Source organism: Rhinolophus sinicus, linkage group LG01, assembly GCF_036562045.2.
Source record: "Rhinolophus sinicus isolate RSC01 linkage group LG01, ASM3656204v1, whole genome shotgun sequence".
Lineage (NCBI taxonomy): Eukaryota > Metazoa > Chordata > Mammalia > Chiroptera > Rhinolophidae > Rhinolophus > Rhinolophus sinicus.
In genome coordinates, this window is record NC_133751.1 from 30,559,134 (window position 1) to 30,577,393 (window position 18,260).

The 18,260-nt window shown below is 40.0% G+C and overlaps 1 long non-coding RNA gene across 2 annotated transcripts in view; it reads right to left on the reverse strand.

Annotated features, from left to right (window-relative positions):
* Positions 1 to 10,673: 10,673 nt before the first annotated feature.
* LOC141572192 (uncharacterized) overlaps positions 10,674 to 18,260 on the reverse strand; it is a 48,124-nt gene continuing 40,537 nt past the window's right edge. Inside the window, exons 1-3 of one of the 2 annotated variants that reach the window (XR_012497412.1) lie at positions 13,200 to 13,909; positions 11,938 to 12,058; positions 10,674 to 11,007 (exon numbers count right to left, since the gene is read on the reverse strand). This is a non-coding gene — a long non-coding RNA (uncharacterized LOC141572192). Of the gene's footprint in view, positions 11,008 to 11,937; positions 12,059 to 13,199; positions 13,910 to 18,260 lie in introns of those variants that run through there. The other variant, XR_012497415.1, reaches the window with a different exon arrangement.

An 18,260-nucleotide genomic window follows, 5' to 3' on the forward strand; every position in this document is an offset into this window, starting at 1 on the left:
AAGTATTTCATGAGTACTTTTAAAAGCCACTGTAAGAATGTGACTGCCAGATTTTTACTGACAAAAATGGAAAACATTGAAGTAAAGTCAGGGTAACTGGGCACTGTTCCTACTTAACTAGCTGAGTGACCTTGGGCAGTCATTCAAACTTTCTCCTTTTCATTTATGAGATCAGGCTAAGAATATCTGCTCCACTAGTTTCTTGTGATTTTTTCCTGAAAGAATCGTAAGAAAAAGTACATGAAAGCAATTTCAAAAGTAATTACAAAGTATCCTGCTTGTGTAAAAACGCATAATAATATTATTGACAGGAAAAACGGTGAATTTACTTTTACTGTTACCAATGCTAAATAGGTTTAAGTGGCAGATTTATACTGCACATTAGAGGTTTATTTTGGGAAATATTCATTTCTTTAACAATGGTAGAGAAAGACTGAATGAGCTACGTTCCAGGACTCAATGTGTTTTTATGTGGAAAAAGATTCATTAACCAGGGAGTCTTTCCTACTTCAAAACTCAGTGAAAATGCTTATTTTTAGATGTTTTTTGTGAAAATATAATAGTCAAGATGTCTTTATATTCTTTCTTCTAAAAATGTTACTTTATTAAAATAACTAAAAAATGTTACTCTAGTAAAATAAAAAAACCTGAGACAGAAATTGCCCGTTGAAACCTAGTCAATATTTTTGTGTTCAAGTTATTTTATAATCACAGATTATATCCATTTAAAAAATTTACCTAATGCAGTAACCATGTAGCTAGAACTTTGCAGTCTGTATTTTTACTTAATAACATCATAACATTTTTCCAATTTAATATTCTTTTGTTATTATTTAAAGATGTTTTTCTCTTCTCTTCCTCAAGGTAACCAATGTAGGAACCCTGGTACATATCATTCTGTCCATTCTCCATCATGAACCTCTTTGAAATCAGCAGATATAGATCTAACTTATGCTTTTAAAGTAGCTTCAAGATATTCCATGGTGAGGAATTTATTCTATTATTTCCCTATTGTTGGCATTTAGTGTTTCTCCAGGGTTTTTGTTGTTGTTGTTGTTGTCTTTTGTTTTGTACTACAAGAATGCTGCTAGAAATATACTTGTAATCATTTATTCTACAGATATTCATTGAGTATCTACTATGTGTCACGTAATATTCTAGCTCTTAGGAAATGCCTGTGGACAAAACAAAATCCCAGCTGTCATGGAACTCATATTAGAACCAGGGAAGACAACCAGCGAACAATAAACACAGTAAAAATTGGATTGTAGGGTGTGTTAGAAAGTGATAAGTACTGTGGAAAAAGAAAAAGTGGAACACAGGAAGGTATTTGGGAGTATCAGCAGTTGGGGTGCATTGAGCTACCATTTTAATTTGAGTAGTTAAGACAGATCTCGTTGATTAGGAGGAATTTGACCAAAATTTGAAGAAGATGAGGGAAATATGGGGAAGAGAATTCCAGGCAGAGAGAACAGCCAATCCAAAAGCTCTAAGATGGGAGTGTTTCTGGGGGCAGCAGGAGGCCCGTGTGGCTGGACTGGACTCAGTGGTCAATATGGCCAGAAGAACAGTGGTAAATATGGCCAGCAGTACAATCACACAGCTTTATTGGCCATTGTAGAGTCCTTAGCTATTTTGAATGAAACAGAGCCATTTCTGGGTATTGTGCAAAAGAACGAGATAATTTTTTCATTTAACATTGTTTTGAACAACCAATAGTACAGTGTTTTTCTTTTAATGACTATAAAATATTTTAGCATATGATGTATTACATTTGATTCATCTATCACCCTATTAATGGATTCTTAGGTTGTTTATAATTTTTGGCCACTACAAATCTTACTATAATAACGATAATGGTACATGTCTCCTTGTACATGTGTCAAAATTCTCCTAGGATATATTTTCAGAAGTGCAAAATGCTGGATGATTTTGTCTGGTTTAAGAATCACTTCTCTAAACAAATTTTTGTTAAAACATTCCCCTTTTTTTCTTAATAGATTTAGAATTTTATTTTTTCATTTCTGCGTTCAATTTCTTCAGAATTTATTTTTGGTTATGGTGTATGATAGGAATCTAACTTTAATTTCTCTTTTTATAGAGAGCTGATTGCCCCAATATCATTTCTGAATAGCTAATGTGTGTATGCTTGTGTGTGTATATTAATATAGTAAGCAGAATGACACCCCACATTTCCAAAGATATGCATGTCCTAACATCTGACACCTGTAAATACGTTATCTTACATGGCAAAAAGGACTTTGCAGACATCATTAAGTTGAGGCTCAATGGGGAAAATATCCTGGATTATCCTGATGTAACCAAAGGATCTCTATATGAGCGAGGCAGGAAGATCAGAGTCAGAAAAGAAGTGATGACAGAAACAGAGGTCAGATTGATGCCAGGAATAGACCAGGACCCAAGGAATACAGGTAACTTTCAGAAGCTGGAAAAGGCAAGGAAACAGCCTCCAGAAGTTGGAAAAGAGCCTCCAGAAGGAACATAGCCCTGCCAACATCTTGATTTAGGACTTCTGACCTCCAGACTTGTATTTGTTTTCTAATAAGTTGGTGGTGTTCTAAGCCACTAAGATTTTGATAATTAGTAACAGCAATCGGAAACTAATACTATATAAATATTACTATATATAATATATAATAGTATTGACAGTATTAACATATGTATTATATATATATATATGTATATATATATATACACACACACACATACACACTAATACTATAAACGAAAAAACATACACTAGTGTTTTTATTTCTATAGAGGTGACATTTTTGGAACAAGGGACATGTATATTTATAATTTTAATCAATATTTCCAAATCACTTTTCAAAATCGGCATAGCAATTCACACTTCTACTGAGATGTATTACATCAGCATGAATAGCTCATGCTGATTTTATTTTTTTTAAGTTCATTGCTATTAACTTTTTTGGTCTTATGGGTGAAAAATAGTACCCAATTTAGCTTATATTTGCATTTCCTTCATGTCTATTGATACTGAGCATCTTTTCACATGTTTATGTGTCATTTGAACTTCCGCTGTTTGACTATTCATACATTTTGTCCATTAAAAAAACTAAATTATCTTTTTGTTATAAATTGGTAGGAACTCGTTGTACTTTATAGTTGACCCTTAACCTGTTCTATGGGTTGCAAATACTTTTTTTCTCTAGTTCTCCTCTTTTATTACTATTTTTGGTGGTTTTCCCCTAGAAAATTATTTTCATTGCTATATAGTCTTTTTCATTTTTACATATGACTTCTTTTTTTAATGACTTCTTGGTTTTCTCTTATTTTTATTTTGACATAGAAAAGAGACTCATTTACCTTAAGGATAATTCCTAGTTAAAAACTAAGGTGTGGGATAACGAATATTAGGAGGTCCCTACTTTACATAATGAGGTCACCTGAGGGATGTGAAGAAGCCACGGGGAAGAGCATTCAAGGCAGAGGGAGCAGGTGCAAAAGTCTTAAGCATGTACCTGTTTCAGGGGAGGGGAATACAGAGAGTCTGAGGGCTTTGGATTCCAGGGGGAGAAACCTGACCATTACAGAATACTTTACAAGGAGGCTTGCAGGAGAACAGTTTCATGACAATACTTGAGAACAACAATTCTTAAACTTCAGTGTGCATTTGAATCACCTGGAGGGCTTCTTAAACACTGATTACTGAGTCCTACGCCCACAGTGCCTGATGAAGTAGGTTTGGATGTGGCCTGAGGGGGAAAAAGTAATGGCAGCATTGCTATCAGAGAAGCCTCCTGTTACTATGAAGAGTAAAGCTTCTGTCCTTATTTTTACCCTCTCTCTCAAAGTCCTATTCAGGTTTTATGGTTGTGGAAGATGATATCTGATGTTGAATTTAAAATACTGTCTCTACCAGTACCTGAGATCAATGGTCATGTACTGTGTTTCCCTGAAAATAAGACCTAACCGGAAAATAAGCCCTAACAGATTTTTCAGGATGACATCCCCTGAACATAAGCTCTAATGCATCTTTTGGAGCACAACTTAATATAAGACCTGGTCTTATTTTCAGGGAAACACGGTAGCTCTAGGAAACCTAGACTATTGTTACTTTTTGTAATGTACAAATGGACTAGTCTGTTTTTAATGGCTTTATTGATCTAACTAGTCAGATGCAAGTCAGATTAGCTAGATGCACACAACACAATTTGAATATTTTGGTCTAACAATTTGTGTATTTTCTTCACTAGCCCGACTTGGTGTTTTTGCTTTGACACAACTAGTTAGTCCAATCAGTTAAGGCAATAAAATGGGCCAGCTTTGAGTATAATTTGGTCTTACTGTATCTATTGGGATACTTGGGTATGAAGTGTGGAAGAATCTGAATAACTTTTAGGACTCTGTTTTGAGAGCAATTGTTCTACCATTTAAGAAACTGATACATAGTAACAATTTAAATAATGGTTGACACTCATTGATCACTTAATCATGCACCAATTACTATTTAAAGTACTTTGTATAAAACAATCCATTAAATCTTGCAATAATAGCTTTATAAAGTAGATGCTATTAATATTATCCTCATTTTATGGATAAGCCTGAAGCACAGAGAAGTTAAGTAACTTTCCCAAGATCACACAGCTCTATAGTGGTAGAGCCAGGATTTGTAGGTGGGAAGTCTAGCTCTTGGCTTGTACTCTTAACCACTACATTATATTTTGTTAATTTACTTTTCTGTGTCCTTGACAACTCTACTGGATCTTTATTTCTTTACCATTAGGAAAGAAAAAGTTTTGGGTCAGCGGTTTTCAGGCAGTTTCACTATTCAGCCATAGGAAGTAATCTGAAGTTCTTTCTGTGGTAATTGATGTGACAAGTGGCCTGGGTTTTGCCTTGCATGAGCTACGTGTGTAATTAAGGCATCTTTCAGACATAGGGGTTGTCCAAGTAAATAGAAGTCAGATTGCCAACGTCTGTACTATGATGCAAAGTAAGTAACTCCATTATGACTAATTTTGCTGCTTTTATTTGGCTAAATATGACAGATATTAAAATCATTTTTTATTGATTTTGTTTCTGGTTGAGAACTAATAGTGATGATGATTTGAGCCATTATTAGAGCGTGTTTTCATATTCTAGGTCTAAAGATATATCTCCATGCTTTGTATTTCTAATACATGGGGCTGGATAAGTCCCTTAGAGCTATTTAAAATAATACAGTGCTGTATCCTGTAAATGTTATAAATCAGTTACTTTCTTTGGTCTTTAGTTCTCCAGATCTCTCTCTCTCTCTCTCTCTCTCCTTTTCTTTTTTTCTCTTCTTGTTTTAATATGTGGTTGGGTCAGGCAACATGCTAAAGAGACTCTTTCCATCATGACAGAGCAATGGCACAGATCACTTACCACATGCATGCGCTTGGAAACAACTGTGGGCCAGTACTAGTTCTTTTTTCTTAAACCACTTTATTGAGGTATGATTGACATGTAAAGGCTGTGCATATTTAATGCATACAACTCGGTGAGTTTGGGGATATGTATATACCCTTGAAATCATAACCACCATCAAATAGATGTAGACACAACTATCACTTCTTAAAGTTTCCTTCTGCCCTATGATTGTCATTTTTTTTGTGATAAGAACACTTAACATAACATCTACCCTCTTAGAAAATTTTAAGTATGTAATACAGTATTGTTAGCTATAGACTGTATGCTGCATAGCAGATCTTCAAAACTTATCTATCCTGCATAACTGAAACTCTGTATCCTTTGTCTTATATGCCCTCCCCCTCCCCCAGCCCCATGGCAACCACCATTCTACTCTCTGCTTCTTTAATTTTGACTATTTTAGATTCCACATATAAGTGAGATCATATAATATCTGACTTTTTGTGTTAATTGTAGGCCAGATCTATTTCTTTCTCTTTCTCCTATGCGTAGGCAATTTCTTTTATTTATATACACTATGTTCTTATTTTTCTCTTTTAAATTTTTTTATTTTAAAAGAATTTCAATCTTACAGAAAAACTAGAACTCTTTTTACTTGAACCTTTTTCAGTTGCTGACATGATGCTTTACCATTCTAAAATACTTTAGTTTGTGTTCCCTACAAAAAAGGACATTCTCCTACATAACCACCATACAATCATCAAAATCAGAAAATTGACATTGATATATTTCCCCTATCTAATTCTCTGACTCCCTTTAAGTTTCACTGGTCGTCCTAATAGTGTCCTTTATAACAAAAGGATCTAGTTCAGAGTCATGCACTGCATTTAATTGTCATGTTCCTTTAGTCTACTTTCATCTGGAACCCTCGCTCTATCCTTGGCCTTGATACTTTAAGATTACAGGCGTGTTGTTTGTTAGAATATCCCTCGTTTGGATTTGCCTGACGTTTATGAAAAAAGTTTATGTTATTTTTGGTAAGAATATCACAGACACGATTCTGTGTTCTTTCCATTGCATCCTGTCAGGTTGCACAATTTCTCTTTGTTCTTTTACTGGCGATGCTAACTGTATTCACTTTGTTGAGGTGGTTCTTGTCAAGGTTATACACTGTAGAGCTGTTCCTTTTGTCTTCATAATTGTGTATTTTGTGGGGAGGTATTTGTAATTCCCTTGTCCAACAGTGAAAAACTTGGCTTCTTTTATCTTCAATATATATTTTTTATTCGATCAATCCCTCCCTCCCCCCACCCCCACCCCCTGGCCACCTTACTCAGGCTCCAACCCTCAGTGGCCTGCTGCCATCCCCGGCTGGAGCATTCTTCCACCCTGTGCCATGCCACGAGTGCCCACCTCACTGCTTACGCTCTGCCACTCTGAGCAGGGCAGTGCCCACCTCCACTCCACTCCGCCCCCATCAGACCTTTCTGTGCCCCACCTAATTGTTTTTGGTTTGGATTATCTAGGAAGGAAAGAGAGTCATTACATTCTTTTGATACAGGACTCATTACCACCTCTTATAGAGATAAGGACATGCAGGGATTAAGTGTTTGCTCAAAAATCATAAGACCCTCTGAGCAGTGGGAGCTCAAACTAAACTTAGGCTGTTCTTACATCAATGCCAGTGCCCTTTAAATGAGAAACTACCCACGATATCAAATAGGGTTCTTTGGTTTTATTAGTACTAGTTCCCCTCCAGCTGCTCAGTAGTACCTCACAGGTCCAGACGAGGCTGCTTGAAGGATCGATATCTACCTTCCAGTGCCAGGATTACCTCAGGAGAAATCACCCAGTTGCCCTCTGTAAGTCTCAAGGAAGTAGTCGGGAGTGAAGTTCAAAACATGCAACAACTGGTCAGGCACGAGGACTGACAAATGAGAACGGACACGGGCTGTAGTGCTGGAGCCAGGATGCTGGAGCTACCCGGATGTGGCGGCTTTTATTCCTTAGGAGGTTCAAGGGCTTGCTGGTGGAGAGGCTGGGCCTGACACAGTAGCAGTGGCAATTCTTGTGGCTTTGAACAGCCACAATTTACTAACCAGTATGAAATGGTTTCATTATTTTAACAATCAGTCCAGCGCTTAGGGGATGGAAATCAGGTCTCCAGTTGCCTGAGTCTTTTCACTGGGAAGTGTTTGGGAAAGGAAGGAAATTCCTCACTCAGTTACATTCAGGGTAAAACCAATACACTTAATGTTAGAATGGGAATGTTTGAGATATTAACTCATGCATTTTCTGTTGTTCTTGTTTCTTTCTATCTGACTAGGAGGCATCCATTGCCTTTGTCAGGAATGTTCTAGCAGATGCAGAGAAATCCCAGGCTCTGAAGGGCCCCAGGGTGTGGATGAGACCCTGAGCAGAGTTTTCTCCTTTCTAAGGCCAGATGAAGTTTTCCTGAATTAGAGAGACAGGGAGCTTAAGAGGGGAAGGGAAAGGATACTGGATTCAGGAGTGTTCTGGAAAGATGAGCCCTATGCCCTTTGCTATCCCTGCTCAGACTTAAGGTAGGGCAGAGGACAGAAATTCATATAGGATTGGGGGACCTGGGAAGAGGGGGGACTTGAGCCTGCTTACTCAGAGGGACCCCAGTTTTCCCTCCTGCCTTAGCGACAGTGGAAGGGTAGCATGACTCCCTCATTCCTAAAAGATGCCCAAGACGGGCAAAATGCCTCAGACACCCTCATTCTGCCTATTACAGCAGAATCAGCTTAATGCCTCAGAGGGGTCATGCATTAAGGAACAAGGTACAACTCAGCAATGACCACCATGTAACTCATGACATGGATGGCATTATCTTAGGGGATGCCAACGTGTGTAGATGGTGACTCAGTCACAGTGGCCATCCCAATGCCTTATTGCAAGCAATTTAAACAACCTGATCATTAAATGCCATCACAAGGAAAATGGGGGGTAATCCCAGCACTGCCCTCTCCCTTCCCTTGGGGGAATGGGGATTTTAGTAGAAATTAAGTTCAGTAATAGAAAAATAAAGTTATATTTCTTGCCCAGCTGAGTTGGTGGGCTGCCATTCTTTCCCTCTATACCTGGTACTCATCAGTATAGATACACCAGATTTTATACTTTTCTTTCAAAGTTGGTGCAAAGTAAACAGCCCAATGTGTAAAAGGGACAGTTTTGACTCACCAGTGTAACAGCTCAAAGACATTCAATGCAGGTAGGAACTTTTGAACTCCACTGTTTTGCAAGTGACAGTGACTTGGGGGAATGTAATTATCCAGGGCAGTTCTTCCCACACATAGCATCTGTTTTGCAGTCAGTTCCTGCTGCTTGAACACACTTTGGCAGCAGGCTTGACTGAGGCACAAAGGAGTCAAGTGGCTTGACCGGGCCACACAGATAGGAGGCTGCTTGGTCCACCTTGGGATCTGGGACCATTATGGCATTCAATTATCTGCTGTAAACACTGGGTCTTCCTGCCTTATGAACGCAGCTGCAGTCTCTTGCTGAAAAATTCTCCTCCTTTCACATAGAAGGCGTAATTAAGAACACAGCTGCAAATTGGCTCTTCTCAACAATTTTCCCTGCTGTCCCATAAAATGTGAAAAATACAGGCCAGTACATTGATTAGACAGACTCTTAGGGCTGAATTGTGTGCAATCTATTCACTTCTGGCACTTTGAAATAAGTTTTTGCTCTTCCAGTGGAATTTAAAGGAAGGAACAGAAAATAACAGTAGCCTGGGTGTTTCTTGGTTAGACACTTCTTTTCCAAACACAGAGTGAGAAGATATAATCAGCTCACATCTTCATGTGAATATGTGACACACACTCACATACACACACTTCTTGATGATAACCTAGAGGGTATATTGCTTAGCAAACATTGATGCATTTATCTCTTCTCTGAATTTTGGCGTGAAAAAACTTTGAAGCAGCTAGTCATTTATTTTGGCTCTGTCTATCTCTGTGAGATGAAGGAAAGGAAATCTAGGTGGGTGTATCATGCTTTCCAAGGGTCTATTCTTTCTATTTTAGTGTAATTGTATGGTACATGGGAACCAGATGACCTGGGCTCGATGTCCAGACTCACCTTCTAAGCTCTGAGAACTTAAGCAATTAATTTAACCCTTAGGAACTGTTTCTTCATCTGTGAAGTTGCAGAGATCATTCTTGTCTTACAGAATTGTCGTGCACATCAAGCGTCACAAATTTATGGTGTTTAGTATATTGCTTGGCCTATAGGATGTGCTCAATAAATTGCATGATTATCTAAATATTGATATTTAAAAGCAAGAAACAAGTCTGTTAAAAGGAAAGAAGGTGATCTGGCTTTATTTTCATTGAATCATCCTGACATTTGTACAAAATAATTTGGATTAGAATGAGGACAATACACTCAAGGAGAAGTATGGAGAATATTGTTTTAATGTAAGTCCTCTGAGCAACCTGTATTTAGAAGAAAAAAAAAGAAAAAAAAAACGCCCAACAATGAAATCTCTTGTAATCTAACTCTAAAAGAAAGAGAGGAAAAACAGTATTGCTGCTCTGACTTTTTTAAAACAAGCCACGGATGGAGGAGAAGAAACAGAGAAGGCATCATAAAGACACAGGCTATATTTTCCTGGGTACTTATTCACTTCACTCTGGTTCTTTCCCAAATAATGAGCTCAAGAGAGTTCTTGGCAGTTTCACAGCAAGCTCCCAACTGCATTTTCCCATTCTGATTCTCTATTTAGCTACAGACAATGCACAGCTGCCTTCTGTGCACATTCACTCTGATAAATGGCTAGGCCCCCACAGAATATGTGGTCCTAGATTGTGAGATGAAACAGTTGTCAGTGAGGGGGGGCTTGGTCTTTACATGGCCCCCAGAAGGAGAGGGAAAACGGCAAATGTATAACAGCAACTTGCAATGGAGGGAACTTGCACTATTCCAACCGGGCTGCTGCCCTGTTTTCACTCCTCGGGAAGTTCCAGCAGGAGGAAAAACCAAGTTCCGGCAGTTTGCACAGGCACAATTAATGCACCTGTATCCTCCCTGCAGATGTAAAGTCAAATTCTAACTCCACAGTGGGCATCTCAAATCAGAAAGAAATACACTGCATTAAGTACTTTTCCCACTTTTCTTTACCCTTTCAACCACCCGCCTCCAGATCTGCCCACCACATTTAATCATAAACAAATGAGCTGGAGAAATAAATGGACATGCACATACGTAGCATTCTCTGTAGTGCAAAACAGACGTGTGAATCTCTTTGCTGGTACTTATTCTAATGAAGAAGATTAAATCCATCCTAAGTATTCCTCTGTATTTAGAAGAGGAGAGCTTTTAAGGTGTGACTGAGCACAGATGTCCCATGGTGAGTAAAGGTGGCTGGATTTGCCATGTCAGGGGCAGTGCAGCTCCACAATTTCAATCCCCACAAATGTCATTCAGAGCCAGTGTACTCACATCAGAGACAGATGAGCACAGGACACCTGGATGGCAGGGGTGGCGTTGTTTAACCTTTGTTCTTCACATCCCTCAGGAGAGCAGACAACACCTCTATTTTCAATGTTTCTTCTGAATGATTTCCCGCCTAGTGGATTGACAGGTATTCTGATTATCTGCCTAAGGAAAATGAAGGGATAAACAGCTGAGAGATGAAGATTGACTTGAAAGGACTACGTCAAGAAGTGTATGTTACACTTGGATAAAGAAGAGCGTAAAAAGAGGACATGCAGACAAATGTCAGATTAGCAACGACATATATTTTGAAGAAAAACATAGCATTTTGCCAAACTGGTCTTTACTTGAATTGTAATGACTTCAGATTGTCACTGTCACAAGCCTAGAGATTTATTTGAGGAAGATAAATGCCTTTAACTTTTGAACATCTAGAGCAGGGTTCTGTAATGGAGCTTTGCAGGCATCTCATTCAGAAATCTGGGGTAGAGGTCAGGAGTCTTTATTTAGAACTTTCTTCTCTTAGCTGAATTCAGTGCAAATAATACTGGAGGCTAATGGCTTGTCTCCTTGTGGCCTTTCATCCCAAACCCAGGCTCCCTGTTTTGTCTGAGAAATCATGACTGGTTTTCCCCACACCGTTCTCTATGCTTGAGATCCCCTTCCCACACTTCTTGATCCATTTAGACCAGAGAGGTCGAGAGATGCCTGCTTTCTGGGTTGGAGTCCCTCCTGCTCTAAATTGTCTTGCCCACGTCATCTATCTTCTCACCCTTAACCCAATGCTGAATGATCTTTAGGGCAGGCACCACGTTGCTGAATATCACTACCTAACGATGGGTTTCATTCCAGGTGGATCCTTCACCGAGAGACAGATGAGATGGTCTCAGAAACAGGAGACTATGTCCCACCCAATCTTTTAGTTCCAACAGATGCTTCATAATGGTGGAAAAGTGACTTGTGTTTTCCTTGAAGAGAACAATATTAGGGGTGTTTTATAGTGTAAATTAGGGTTTTTGAAAAGAAATGGGGAAGAGAGCTGAGGAAAGAACAGTAAAAGCAAGGGAGCAATGGCTATGTAAAATCAGTGTTTACCTGTACTGTTTTAATCTCGCAGAGTTCAATGATCTGGTGAGTGGCGGGAGACTTTTCTGTCAAAACCAGGTGTGTAAGCGATTGATGAAGCCTTTGGAAACATCTCTGTGTTATCTCCTCACTGAATTAGAAAACAGAACTCTGAATAGAGGCTACTTTTATGAACTTTCAGCCATATGATCTCTACTTTGCCCGCATATATCACCTGAGGCACCACAGGGGAATTTGCTTGTAGCTGGGACAATGGAGTCATTAGGCCTTTATCTCTGTATCCTTTGCCATGATTTGCTCTGCTGCCCTAATCCCTGTCTCATATTGCAGCTGAGACAGGGCATAACTCCTGTCATTAAAAGGATGCACAGGTTTGATTGTGTTTGTCTGTGTTGCATTCTCCCAGCTCACACCTCTCTCTCTCTCTCTCTCTCTCTCTCTCTCTCTCTCTCTCTCTCTCTCTCAACTAAATACCCTGAGTCCTTGATGACTGGGTATAAAACATGTTCTGGGTAGGCTTTGCTTCAAAAACCTGCTACCCAGCTGTGTTTATCCTAGTACTATGGACTAGTGCCCTCATTGTGAGGCCAGGAAAACGCAGATCATTTTGTGGCCAGAGAGAAAGCCCAGAGCTTGCTGGAACAGAGTTCCCAGGCACTTGATCTCTGACCTTAACAAATACATTCAGCCCTCCCCCAGCTCTGTGCACATTCACAGCTGCCCAAGTTCATTTATATATATTTTTCATTGCTATTCTCTGCTCTCTCCATCCCTTCTACAGGCAACAAAGCATCCTTGTCATTTTTACTTCCATGTGGAGGGTTTAGACTATCCAGGTAACATAAGTGAATAAGTGATGAGCACCCAACCTCAGAACAAGTCGGTGTCATATTAAACAGTGTTTTCCTAGCTGTGCCAATCACAAGGAAAGCATTTTAAGGTCGGAATGGCTGCTGTTGTCTTTTGGGCATGAGACGATGCGAATAAACAAACTCTCTTTGCTGTGTTTGTGCGTCTGAGGGGAGTGACGAGCACACCCAACCCGGCGCCTGGCTGTCAGTAAGGCAGCTGCTCTGCACAGAGCCCGGCCATGTCTGTCTTCTGCTTTGTGAACGCAACGCAACTTGTCAGCTGCCTTTGCTTGGAAAGAGCCTCTCTCTCCCACTCTGAATGCTCTGCCTAGGTTGTTCTACCCAGTGTTACTGAGGTTGTGCCTGAGGGGTCTCTAAAGCCTGCCTTCTGCCCTCCCCACCCAAGACTGCTCCACTCACCTCACCTGACTGCTTCCAGCCTTCCTGCTGGGCACCATCCTTCACACCAGCCAAATCTAGCGTGGCTGCATTGCAGAAAGGTGAGGAGGGATTTGAGGAGGGGAATCAAACTTCGGTGACCTCCTGTGCATTCTCTCTCATCTTGCAGATGATGGTCTGACAACAGGTGGAGAAATTGTAACACTATTGACTTCACTTCAACCTTTGAAGAGGCCACTGCCATGCTCAGAGCTGTGGGGTCCTGATGATATCCCAACAGAGAACAGGGAATGATCCTAACATCTGCATCAGGTTTCCCTCAGGGTACTGAAGGATGAGGGAAAAGCCCCAGATTTTAATGTTTTGCCCTCACCTTACCTCCTGCTCTCACCAAAGGGAACATTTGAGAAAGCTGACTGCAGCAGATTTGATTTCTGGCCAAATCCCTGGATGAGGCCTGTGCTGGCGGGAGCCAAGTGTTATGTGTGGCTTCAGAACTAACTGACTGGTTTTATGGTGCTGTTGTATGCAGCCCAGGAGCCTTGCTGTGCGCCAGTCCCAGGATATGCAGGCACCATCAGCAAGATGTCTGCTTCATGCCGTCGGTTCCTAGGAACACCGCTCTCTGGAGTGTGGCCAGGGTCCAGTGTGGCAGGCCAGGTTATGCCAGAGTTGTTCTAATACCCAGGGCACAATTGGTTTGTTAGGAAACGCCTTCAATGTATAATGGTAGAAAATCACCTCACTGTCCTTAAGACAACCAGGCAGTCTGCTGTGTGGGCTGCGCTCTACAAGTGAACACAGAATTGTCAGCAAATTCTTTCCTGAGCTGTCACCATTGAAAATTTATGCTGCACATTAGGTCCTCCCTTGTTTGTAATGCTGACTACAGATGTAGGCACTTGGTTTCTTCTCATTTTGCAGATGAGTTGGTTTGAAGACTGGAATTAAAACGTGAGTGGCTTGTCAGCTTGCAGCAATGAATGTGGCAGGAAGCCTAGAACCCAGATCTCATTTTCATTTCCTTTTCCTTTCTCTCTTCCTCTTCCTTTTCTGTTTTGCTTTTCAAATTGTTGTTGTTTTTATGATTCATCTCCATCAAATTGCATTTTTGCTATAAGCACGTACATTCTATTTGGAAGGAAGCATACATATTAGCCATGCCAGCGCTGTCCATTGGAACTTTCTGCTCTGATGCAAATGTTCTATTTCTGTTCCATCCAGTTCAGTGGCCACTACCAATGTGTGTCTATTGAACATTTAAAATATGGCTAATCAAGAAACTATTATGTACTCATTTTTAATTAATCTTAAATCGTTCCTTATTACTATTGACTGCTGTATTAGATGGTGTAGATTTTCCATTTTGCAGATGGTAAAGTGAGACCCAGGGACGTTAGTGGAGCTTGTCCAACAGCACGTGGTTGACTCAAGGCATCTGAAAGATTAGTCAGCACCTTTTGAGTGATAAAATAGTAATTTTTAAATATTTTAGCATACTGTTGTTAAACTCTTTGTACTTTAAAAAATAAAAGAAATAGAATAATACTAAAATGCATTTTGTGCCTGGTTAACCCTTTGCATAATTGCTTTGTACAAAAGAAGAGGTACACCAAGGGAGAAAATTGGGCTGGGAAAGGCTGGCCTGTTATTCCACAGAAGGCCCTAGAGTGGAGCTGTTGTATAACTGCTGAGGCATGCAGACTCCAAAATCAAAAAGCCCAAAGCAATGAAAAATCCACCTGGTTCTTATTCCTGCCCTGTCCACCCTTAACGGTTTATTCTTTTATGTTCAAATCTTTGAATATTTTACTTCCCAGTAGCAAGAGACATAAAATTCTCTCTGCGAGCCTACAAAAATACGATTCATTATACAGGGAAAAAGTCTTAAGTTTGGTTCTTGTTTTAAAAATACATTGAGAATACTTTGTGGACTCACACCTAAAGGAAGTTTAAACATATATTTATCATTTTTTTTTCAATAGCTAAGGTTACGGTGGCGTAAGACGTGCCTCGTCAATACTCTGGGGTCCTGCCCTCTGAGGACACATTCTTAAAATGACATCTCAGATCTTTTAAGTTGTGAGCCTTGGAAATTGAGACTGTCATTCCTGGGAAAGATGGGGTAACATGTATTTGCAGACGGTGACAGGCTAAGCCCATTTGGCAGGTAACACACACGTTTTCAGTCTAAGACTTCTAAGTACGCAGCTAAGGCACGTTAAGAATCTCCTGTGAAAGCCACCTAGCGCTGCCGCATTTGAGGCCCCTCGATTCAGTGCCTCCAATTCTATTACTGTTGTTCTCTCTCCTGGCGAGAACACTCCATGTAGACAGTCAATAATGCTGTGCCTTGTAATTCCCTTAAAAGTTAATGAACGTGTTAGGATTAATTTTAATAAATGTTGATTAATTGCAGTTTGCCTTGTGTGTTGAAGAACAAAGGCATCCCACAGTATCTGGCAGCTTTGCCTCAGTTGCTTTAAAGAAGCTTCCAGCAGGTGGCAGTGTGGCTCTGCAGATGCCGTTTGGGCAGGACTGGTGCAGAACCCAGAGTGAGAATTCCCACCAGACTTTGAATCCCGGCTCCACAGCAAGAGCTGCCCCACAAAAATTAGAACCTGGCCAGAGACAGAATGAAGGGTCCAAGGAAAGATCAAAAGCATCACTGAGACTGTCATGAATTCAAAATATGAGAATCACTTGAGCCTTCTGTAATTTTATTCACACAAGTTTTATTGAGTTCCCTCCAGGCTGAGAACCACCTATGTGAATAACACGATCACTGCCTTCAAAATATTTCAAATAATGGCGTGTCATCAGTGTGTGTGTTTGTGTGCATGTGTGTGTACAGTGTGTATGTGGTGTGTATGTGTGTATTATGTACATGTGTGATGTATGTATGTGTGGTGTGTGTGTACAAGTATGTGCGTATTGTGTGTGTTTATAAGAAGTGAGGAGGATGGAGGGAGAAGAGATGTGTAGATGATACACATAATATACTGCATGCAGGAAAACCTATCGTCTACCCTGTGCATATTACGTATAGATACTGCAGCAGCCAATAATTGCTGCTACAGAAATCTCTTGTTACAGGTGCACAGAGAGGAAACATAATTGAATACTTTTCTTGTCTAGAGCATGAAGGAACAGGAATAGTGATCTTCCAAGGTCATTTCTAGCTCTGACATTCTAGAAGTTTGTGAATATTACCATACACCCTGGCATTTGCTACACCTTTAGAGATTATAAAACAAACAATTGTCCTCCAAATCACACTGGGATGAGGGAAGTCATGGAATTGGACAACCCCCAATGTCATACCTTATTTGGCCTTTGGATGCTATTTAGCAAGACTCCTGTCCAAATGACCTGTGATGGTGACGAAGGCAATTGATTTGGCATGCATGTTCCATTCTCTGCTTCGTACAGTGAGAGAAGGAGCCCATAGGTCCAAGATAACCAAATTTGATTTCCCCCAAATCAGAATATTACTTTTTCAAGTTGTTTTGGTGGTGGCATATTTAATTTTAACCTTATTATTAAAAAAAATGTGTCCCAGAAAGAGGATTTTCAAAATTATATTACATTTGGTTGTCCTTTCTAAAGGTTTTTTTTCTTTTTGGTCCCTTTTCCATTAGTCTATGATTTAAAAAGAAAAATCCAAAAAACCCAGCAACTTTTCAAATTAACTTTGTGGTGTTATTTTTTTGAACCTCTTTGTGTATCTGTACTACGTACATCAATCTGTTCATTAATTTTAGGTTGCTTAATTTCATTACTATTGTTTTTATGTCATTTGAAGGCATTAAAATGCCACAGAATAATAACCTTGAGCAAAAATAGTATGGCTAAAACAGCTTTGATATTTTCTGGATATTGATTCACTAATTGGATTAGAGTTTCCCTTTGATAGAATTCCAACAAGGTAAAGGGCCAGGGCATGATTCACAACTGGCTGGAACTCATCCCAAGTGATACTCATTCGTTCAGTACTCCCTGATTAAGGGTCTACAGTGGGCTGGGCTCTGTGAGCTGCTGGCCTTGCCCACACATCTGTTTTCCTGATGTCGGGCTTATAGGGTGAGTAGGCAAGAAAGGCAGCATGAATTTTGGAGTCTGCTCCAACTGCTTTCATCTCTGTCTCAGAAAAGAGTCTCCCTGGGAATTACTGAGGAGAGCTGAAATGGCAGCTGACCTGGGAAGGGACACTGAGGCTTTCCTCTCCTTGTGCCTGGAAACCATGTATGGCTCCTAGGTGACAGGTCTGGACTTTAAGGGAAAATTTTGGACCGACTTCAAAGACCTTGTAGCTACCCCATGAGACCAGCGCACATAAGGTAGAATCAGCTTTCCAGAGGGCATATCAGCCTATGATGCCAGCAGATAGCTTCTGAATTTGTGGCCTACGGGGAAATATGTTTTATGAGATTTTGAGAGATTCTGGAAGTCTTGAGTCTTTTGCTGAAATGTTTACAACAGATATTCATGTAGAACTTACCATGATGTCTATTTCAAAGGGGAATAATTGGTTGATTTTGCCTTCTTTCAATGCTGTTGTCTAGACTTTTGTGATTTCTAGAATTCTTTCTTGCAGGTGGGGCAAGCCAAGTTCTCTTGTAAGGTGCCTATGTCCTGCTATGCCTTCCCGTTCATCTTTCTCTTCCCCTAGCCCCCTGGGAGTAAACTGGGTATTTTGCACATTGGAAATATAAATTATGATCACACATTTACCATGTAGTAAGTGCTTTCAGATACCTTATTTCATTTAATCCCCACAACGACATTCTGAGTAGGCATTACACTAGTGACATTTTATTGAGGGTCAGAGAAGTTTCATCTCAGAAGTAGGATTTAAATCCAATTCTGTGAAATTCTAAATTGCATGTTGTTGTAGTCACCAAATACAATTGTCCCCATGGGGACCTTAAATACATGGGTAAGAGGTGGCTGACGTATTTCCTATAAGATTTACTGCAGCCTTGGCTTTGCTTTCCTGGATAGAGCACCTGAGAGATGACAAACTGGGCAATAAGGCATATAATTAGCACCTTCATCCACCTTCAATTATTTTATTTGTTC